The 7,880-nt window shown below is 36.6% G+C and overlaps 1 pseudogene; it reads left to right on the forward strand.

The window, feature by feature from the left end:
- The window catches only part of LOC112404833 (proteasome maturation protein-like), a 28,666-nt pseudogene extending 25,890 nt beyond the window's left edge, over positions 1 to 2,776 (forward strand).
- Positions 2,777 to 7,880: the final 5,104 nt, after the last annotated feature.

Consider the following 7,880-nt stretch of genomic DNA (forward strand, 5'->3'; position numbering starts at 1 on the left):
GGGAATTTTTTTTAACCATGTATGATTTAGTTAAGTTTAAAATTTGTACCATGAATATACATTGCTTCGTGAAAACAGTTATTATTTTTTAATGAAGCAAGATTATTATAGGCATAAATCTTATATCTAGATCTCGAGAATCTATAAAATAATCGTTAGAAAGAAATATTTCTATGATTTCCCTTATAGAAGTAGTGTAAAGGAATAAATGGCCCCCTATCTGCACTGTTTTTCACTTATGTCCCAGCTGAAAGCCTCCCATCAATTTAGTACAAATCAGTATCAGAAAGCATTTTGTAAAATCCTTATTTTTTCATTTAAAATTATCCTTAATCATTCTGAAAAGCAAATACTTTTATTATTCCATTTTCCAGATAGGTATACTGGACTACAAAGATACTAATTAATTTGTTCAAAATCACACAGTAAATAAAAGGGGTGTGATTCAAATTTTTAAAACTTTTAAAATTCTATTATTTTTTAAAAATAGACTTTGTTTTTTAGAACAGCTTTATGTTCACTGCAAAATCCAGCAGAAAGTATGGAGATTTCCCATATGCCTTGTCCCCAGGCATGCATAACTTCCCCCATTATCAACATCCCTCACCAGAATGGTACATTTGTTATAATTGATGTACCCACATTGATATATAATAGTTACCCAAAGTCCATAGTTTACATTAAGATTCACTCTTGGGGGCTTCCCTGGTGGCACAGTGGTTGAGAGTCCGCCTGCCGATGCAGGGGACACATGTTGTGCATTCTATCGACTTTGGCAAATGTATAATGAAATGTATACATCATTATGGCATCATACAGAGTATTTGCACTGCCCTAAAAATCCTCAGTGCTTCACCTATTCATGTCTCCTTTCCCTCTAAGCAACTACTGAACATATGCATAGTTTGTCTCTTTTCTGAATATCATATAGTTAGAATCATACAGTACATAACATTTTCTTTTTATTAATTAAATGTATTTATTTATTTAGGCTGCGTTGGGTCTTTGTTGCTGCACGCTGGCTTTTTCTCTAGTTGCAGCGAGCAGGGACTACTCTTTGTTGCAGTGCGCAGGTTTCTCATTGCGGTGGCTTCTCTTGTTGCAGAGCAAGGGCTCTAGGCGCATGGGCTTCAGTAGTTGTGGCTCGTGGGCTCTAGAGCACGGGCTCAGTACCTGTGGAGCAAGGGCTTAGTTGCCCCGCAGCATGTGGGATCTTCCTGGAGCAGGGATTGAACCCGTGTCCCCTGCATTGACAGGAGGGTTCTTAACCGCTGTGCCACCAGAGAAGTCCACTGCGTAACTTTTTCTGATTGGCTTCTTTCACTTAGTGATATGCATTTAAGTTTACTCCATGTCTTTTAATGGCTTGATAGCTATTTCTTTTTAGTGCTAAATACTATTTTGTTGCCTGGATGCACCACAGTTTCTTTATCCATTCTGCTGATGGGCATCTTGGTCACTTCCAGGTTTTGGCGTTTGTGAATAAAGCTGCAGTAAACATCCATGTGCAGGTTTTTGTGTGGATATACATTTCCAACTCTTTTGGGTAAATACCAAGGAGTGCATTTGCTGCGTTGTATGGTAAGAGTATGTTTAGTTTTTAAGAAGCCACCAAACTGTCTTCCAAAGTGACTGTACCATTTTGCACTTCTACCGGAAATAAATAAGAATTCCCGGTGCTCCATACTTCATCAGCATCTGACGTTGTCAGTTCTGGATTTTAGCCATTCTGATAGGTGTGTAGTGGTATCTCGTTTTAATTTGCATTTCCCTAATGATATATGATGTGAAGCATCTTTTCGTATGTTTATTTGCTATCTGTAACTTTTAAATCTTTTTGACCACAAATCTGTGCATATTAGAAAAAAAAAGCATGTGCCAGCAGATGTGAGGAATCAACTCCCAAAATTAGAAGTGACGGGCTGGCTGACATCAGGGGGCTGAGTGGCTGTGTGCAGAGCAGGCTGAAAGTGAATGCCAGAGGACTTGGATCTCAGCTAATGGATAGTATTCCAGTCTCTGAACTTTCAGCAAGTGGACCTTTTGAAAGTCATGATCTTCTTTCAAAATATTTTTCTTATGTGAAAAATTAACTTTTGCTCAGTCATCCTCTTGAATTATTAGAAAAAAAAAAAAACTTTTCAGCTTGTTACGTACTGAACAGTATTACCCAAATTCATATATTGAAGCCCTAACTCCCAAGGTGACTGTATTTGGAGATAGGGCCTTTAAGAAGGTAATTAAGATTAAATTAAGTCATAAGGACCCGAATCCAATGATTGATATCCTTAGAAGAAGAGGAAGAGACACCAGAGATTTACACAAAGGCCAAGTGAGGACACAATGAGAAGACAGCTGTCTGTGAGCCAAGGACAGAGACCTTAGGAGAAACCAACCCTGCCAGCATCCTGATTTCAACCTTCAGAATGTGGGAAAATAAATGTCTACTGTTTAGGCCACTTAGTTGGTGGTATTTTGTTATGGCAGCCCCAGCTGACTAGTATACCAAAATAAAATGCTCAATGGAAATAAAATGAATTTATCCACGTTAAGAAACATCCAGGGTCTATTTGCTCTAATAGAATTACAAATGGAATTCAATGCAGTGGAGCATGTTCAGTATCTTCCATTTTTTCCTAGCTCAAATCTTTCACTGGATATGTTGAGGGGTAATGATGAAGCTATTGGTTTTCAAGATATTTTTAATTATCCATCACAAAATGATGTAATGAAAGAACCCGACTTGATGGTGGAATATAATTTTGGCTTACTATAATAGAGCTGTGTGGTTAATTAAAGTAGAGGAACTGCATCTTGTTTATAGTTGTCTTTTTACTATAATTTGATGTATACAATATTAAAAGTACTGACACATGAGAAGTTTTGCCAGAAAATGTAAATTCTGCTGCTGTGGAAACACCTCTACCAACAAAATATACACTAAAAACACGAAGCCTCAAATATGACATTTTTATCCGATTTTAAATGATTCAAAACATGTAGCAAATGACATGACAATGAAAGGAATACAGTTATGTTTTCTTGTCTCAAAAACTTTACTTATATATATTTATATCATGTTGGCCTTGCATATGTATTTTAAATTATTTATTGTATAAAACTTTAACCATATATAGAAATCAAAGAGCATAATAAAGTACTTCACTGTGACCCATCATCAACAATTATCAATACCTGGCCCATCTTGTGTTATATACTCCTACATACTTCCCTTTATCTTATCATTTCTGGAGCAGATATAAGATGTATTATCTGCAAATATATCAGTATGTTTCTCTGAAAGTTAATAGTTTTCTTTTTAAAGATACCCATGATATCATTATTATTCCAAAAATTTAACAATAAATGCTTAACATCAGAAAAGATTCAATCATTGTTTAAATTTTTCCAACTTTTTCACAAATGCCACAATTATTTTTATATGTTGTTTTAAAAATCAGGAACCAACTAAATTCTAAACATTTCAATTAGTTGACATATCTCTTAATTCCCTTTTACTATAAAAGATTTTGTAACAGAGCAAGTGGCTTGTTGCCCAGTCCACAATGGAAAGAGCAAATACTGAGGCAATAGTCTTTTCCAGAAAGAAAAGGCTTTATTGCAGGGCGGCCAAGCAAGGAGACAAGAGGCAAAGCTCAGATCTGTCTCCTGGATAGGCTGTTGACTGGGGTATTTATAGTGGAAGCAGGAAGCAAGAGGGGGAGGGGGCCAGGAAATGATTGGTGGAAAGCAAACTGTAAGTTTCTAGAGTTCTCTGTGCAGGTGTGACTGTTCTTCAAACCTCATCATGGGTTGTATGTGCAGGGTTCATTATGTAACATGTGGTAGATTTTAGTCATTTGAGGTCTAAAGTTTACTATGTCATTCTAGTCCTTCAGTGTGCCTGAACCTGTGTGATGCTTAGTCAGGGTCTGTCAGCAAGTTGTTTCCTTGTCTGTGGTTTCTCTGGCCCTCTGCAAAAAAGCTTGGTATTCTTGATGTATCATTTTGTTTCTACCTTATGGGCCTTGTAACTTAGAGGGCACGGTTTCTGTTTCTCTCCATCTATCTCATTTTTAGGGCTTCCCTGGTGGCGCAGTGGTTGAGAATCCACCCGCCAATGCAGGGCACATGGGTTTGAGCCCTGGTCCGGGAAGATCCCACATGCCGCGGAGCAGCTAAGCCCATGTGCCACAACTACTGAGCCTGTGCTCTAGAGCTCTTGAGCCACAACTACTGAAACCTGCGTGCCTAGAGCCCATGCTCCACAACAAGGGAAGCCACCGCAATGAGAAGCCTGTTGCATCTCAACGGAGAGTGGCCCCTGCTTGCTTCAACTAAAAAGAAAGCCCGTGCACAGCAACAAAGACCCAACACACAGCCAAAAATAAATAAATAAATGTATACCAAAACTAAAGATAAAAAGACTACTTACAACATATCTGTTGAATCAGAAACAAGATTCTTTGTTCAGCAATTTCCTACAGTTTAGCTTTTGCTGGTTGCACCCCTCGTGTGTCCTTTTAACATGTTCTTTTTTCTTTGTTGGAGGAGTTTTCGAGAGGTCATGGCCAGCCGTTGACCTATGAGTTGGGCCTGGGCAATCAGAAGCTCCTCACCCCCTCCTCTGTCCTTGGAATATATGTTCCACCCACTGATCCCACAGCTGGAGCTGTTTTCAAGGATGCAACCTTGAGAGAGTAATGTGCTGTTGAGACATCTGGACAGTGTACATGACCAGACCCAGTTAAAGCCTCTGTGTCAACTTTTAAGATTCTGGTGGGCAGGTGTGAAGATCTACTTGTCTTGAAGCTGCCCAAAACAAACCTGGTAATTAAGTCCCCTTGCTTATTAAACCTGCCACCTACCAATCTGGAGTGGTCTGCCTCTTTCTTGGATCTCTTCCATGTATAGGGGCCAGTTTCAGATTTCACCTGGTAAATTCCCAAGTTTGCAAACCAACACTCATATATATTTTTCTCTCCATTAGAACTGGAGGCTTGATGTGATTAGATTTATTCATTTCTCTTTTTGTAGCAATGCTATTTCATAGTGTTGCGTTTATCTAAACTGAAGCACATAATACCTGTTTTTTTTGTTTTCTGATGTTAACAGTAGTTGTTGATCAATATCTAGATTAATTAATTCATTAGAGTATATAAAATGATAGTACATCCATCATATTATTTTATTATATGAAATTCTCCGATTTTTTTTTTTTGCTATCTAAGGTAAAAGCTTCATGCAGACATTATACAGTTCCTGCCATTTTTAAGGAACTTTGGTTCATTTTATAGGAAAATGATATATTAAGACCAAAGTCTGAGCACTGGAAATTATTCTCTGCTACCAGGTTGCCAGTGTTTTAAGAACTTTCCAATGGATGTGGATTGGAAAAGTACTTTTTAAATTTTATGTTTAGTGGTTGCATTTCAACTTAATTGTGTTTTATTATTACTAAAATATTATATAATTAAAAATCAAGCTTGTAAGACTATATTAAAATGTGTATATATATGCTAATATATATGTATATATTTATCTGTTTCAACCTAATTCCTGGATACCTTAGGCAAACAACTAGAAACGGTCTTTCTCTATTTGTTCTATTTTGTAGTCTCTCTTTTTCTCTCTTTCTCTCCCTCTCCCCTGCTTCCTCTTACAGAATGAGGAAAGTTAGAAAACTTATTATGGCAGTATAATTGAGAAATGATGGACCAGGGTGGTAGCAGGTGTTGAAAAACAGTCATATTTGGAATACATTCGGAAGGTAGAACCAGCAGCATTTGATGATGGATAGATTGTAAGTGTAGAATGAGGGAATGAGAGAAAACAAGAGTAACTGTAGTTTTTGGCATAAGCAACAGGGTGAATGGACATGCCATTTACTGAGATAGGAAAGACTGGAGGAGAAATACATTTGAAGGGGAAGGGGATTGAGAATTTTTTGGACTTGTCAAGTTTGATATGCCCATTAGATATCCAAGACCAAATAGCAAGTACAGTTAGATAGAGCCCCCAACCAGAATGTAAGTTCCAAGAAGATAGCTATTTTTGGCTGTTTTGTTCACTACTATATCTTCAGAGCTTAAAAGAGGCACATATTAGATGTTCCATAGACATTCACTGAGTGAATAAGCAAACAAACAAGTATGAAAAAAATATATCTTAGAACTTAGCAAATATGTCTCTTCTTATTCCAAACTGATACCTCTCCAGTCCATGTAATTTTAACCTTCTATTTGATCTTTATACAGTTTCAGTTAAGAGCAATCATGATACAGTAGCCCTATTTGCTTATTTATCTCTTCTATTAATTAGAATAGAAGAGATAAATAAGCAACAGGCAATGGACCTTATCAGTCAAATTAACTATTTAGATTTCAGTCCTTTATTATTTTTATACTTGGTAGTTTGTCAACCTAATATTTTTGTCTTTCCAAGGTCAAATTTGAAAGACAAAGAAAAACAAATGAAGGCTTTGTAAGGGATTAATGGGTTCTCACTTTGGTCTTGATTGTAGTTAAACATCAGTCCCTGGGTGTTTCACAGTATGTGACTAGGGCATATGTAGCACAAAGTAGCTTTTTTACCTACTCAGATTATCTTTGGCCTTGCTCTGTTGGTATAAGATGGTTTTCTGTGTATTGTGTCCTATTTTAAGGATTTCATGAAGCTTATACTTGGTTTGCAAATAATTTCTGAGGTGACTACAAAGATGACACATTTATTGTGCTTTAACTCTGGTTTTCTTTGGGAATTCCCTGACAGTCCAGAGGTTAGGACTCGATGCTTTCACTGCCGGAGTCTGGGTTCTGTCCCTGGTTGGGGAGCTAAGATCCTGCAAGCTGCGCAGCACGGCCAAATTAAAGCAAAACAAAACAAAAAAACCTTGGTTTTCATTTTGGCCTCAGAATTTTTTGGAGAAGTGCCTTATTGTCTCTACTATCTTGCCAAAGCAAATGTTGGAAAAAATGAGATTGGCATTTATTCTAGATGACTCATTACATCATAAAACTGGGTTAGCCCTTGCAGACTTGGCAGTGAAGACCACGTCATTATTTTTAAATTGTTAGCATATGGGTGGTCAGAGATGGTAACACTCAGGTATGTGTGAACAAGAGTTCTCATTTAGGAGGAGAATGTGAATTATCCTTCTAAATGAGAGAATGTGAATTACATGCTTTTATCTGTCATGGTTTCTAGGTGCTTTACTATGCTATGAGTTTGAGATCCTAGGTTTCATTTGCTGTTACTTTGAATTGTTATCAGTAGAAGCTGCTGTAGTACTGACTGATTTATAACTAGTTTTATCAAAATTTGTGCAGAACCCTGCAGAATTTTTTCTAGGTACTTCTGAATGTAAACTCTATAGTCATGAATGAAGTGCTATGATAATATTATGCCACTATGATTGTATTCATTATTTAAGGGTATGCTATAATCAATACATTTTGAGCTGAATTCTGAAAAAAAGTTTTTAAAAATTGTCTATTGTATAAATTCCTTTCTCAAACATGCAAGTTAATTCAGTAGTCATGAGCTTGCTATAAGGAAGTTTATACGGCTGGTTATTCAAAATTTCAGGAATCTTCTCTATATTTATGCTACTATCCAGTTGTTCAGAGTATATTAAATTAATATTTTAGGTTATAGATGCATTTTTCAGCCCTATGAAAGTCTTGGTAACATAACCATTTTTATGTTTTTCCCATACATATTCCTCAGAGGTATAATGTAAAATTATTTGTTAGCTACAAACCAAGTAGTCTATCCTTCTAGAAGTCTTTTTCAAGCTATTTTTTAGATCTGAGGTCAAATACCTCTCATAAGGCTTGAATCCCTAAGATCATTATACTGCATTTAAAAATTAATAATGT

Source organism: Neophocaena asiaeorientalis, unplaced genomic scaffold (genome assembly GCF_003031525.2).
Source record: "Neophocaena asiaeorientalis asiaeorientalis breed wild unplaced genomic scaffold, Neophocaena_asiaeorientalis_V1.1 scaffold100, whole genome shotgun sequence".
Classification (NCBI taxonomy): domain Eukaryota; kingdom Metazoa; phylum Chordata; class Mammalia; order Artiodactyla; family Phocoenidae; genus Neophocaena; species Neophocaena asiaeorientalis.